This window comes from Schistocerca cancellata, chromosome 5 (assembly GCF_023864275.1).
Source record: "Schistocerca cancellata isolate TAMUIC-IGC-003103 chromosome 5, iqSchCanc2.1, whole genome shotgun sequence".
Classification (NCBI taxonomy): domain Eukaryota; kingdom Metazoa; phylum Arthropoda; class Insecta; order Orthoptera; family Acrididae; genus Schistocerca; species Schistocerca cancellata.
In genome coordinates this window covers 448,241,443-448,242,899 of record NC_064630.1, presented here as the reverse complement: position 1 = coordinate 448,242,899, position 1,457 = coordinate 448,241,443, and positions in this window count along the sequence as shown.

The window sequence follows — 1,457 nt, the reverse complement described above, 5'->3', positions numbered from 1 at the left end:
AAGAAACTTGACGAAAAACAGAGCTATGTGCCAATCTATGCACATAGTTCGGAATTGTTGACGAAAGAGGAGCGGTTCGACCCCTTGAAAAAAGGCGGTATACACGCGAGGGATTTCATTAAGAATTGTGAAAGAGTTTTACCCAGATCATGGACTAATGAGAGAAAAATTAATGCGGTTATTGATGTGCTGGCTGGTGATGCCAAGCGTTGGGGCTTAAACCTCAACATTATGAACCTGACTTTTGACGAGTTTAAAAATTTGTTTCTGGCTGTATACTGGTCAGAGCAAAAACAGCAAAGTGTCTGGCGCGAATTTGTCGTATCGAGGCCTTTCGATGCGAGTTCGCGCGGCCCGATGAAGGAGTTTTGTGAGGGCTGGATCCGCAAGTTGGAATATTTGCGTGATCGCCGCACGGAATCCGAAATAGTCTGGGAACTCTACATGAAGCTTCCAGATGACACAAAACGCTACGTAGGAAGCAATCACAGGACAATCAATGATTTCCTGGAAAGAGTTGAGGACGAGGACAATTGGCGCAATAATCGCGACAGTGGTAGAGGCCGTGGTAACAACAACGGGTACCACAGCAACCACAACAATGATAACTATGGGAATAATGCATACCGCAATCTTGGCAGCAATAACAATAGTGGTTCGGGCCGTAATGACAATCGGTACAATGCAAATAATAATAGGAATGACGAAAACCAGTATCACACTAGCGTGATACGGGCTTCGCAGAATAGTAATAACGCCAGAGGGTGTGATCAGCCGCCTCAGCAGCATCCGGGGAGCCTATCTGCTGGGGCGAGACAGGGAAACCATTAGCCGCGCCGATGAGGGGCCGACCGGGCGTGGAGAAATTTTGGCGGCCCAATAACAGTAGAAAACCCAGGTGTCGTCGTTATGAAAATTCCGTATGGAATAATCAACGGCGGGAGAGTGTGCCAGTGTTAAAAGAAAGGAGTGCGCCCACAAGTAGATCAGCTGTATACACGGCAGTAGGAAGTACATTCACTGTCAGTGAGAACAATTTAAGTAGTGTTCCGGAAATCGATTATAAAGTGGCAGCTGTAATACCCACAGCGGAACTGGAGATTGAGTTTAACAATGATTCGCAAGTGTTGAGAGAAGATCAGATGTCGGATAAAACGTCCGTAATCGAGCGAGGGGATGCAGAGAGGGATGAGGTCTGGTTAAGGCAGTTCGGTCGCTTATACGACGAACTAAGAGATTATAGGGGTCTGTATGGGAGAAGCGTTTATGGGGAGCGCGGGCAGGATTTGCCGCTTCTCGTCCCGCAGGAAGATAGTGTTTGTGAAATGATAGAAAGTTCTGGCCCTAACCGGCAGACTTTACCAGAAACAGTTGATGTTAATGGGGAGCACGAGCAAGATTCGTCGTGTTTCGTCCCTCAGGAGTTAGATGTTGAAGTAGTAACGGAAAGTTCTGGC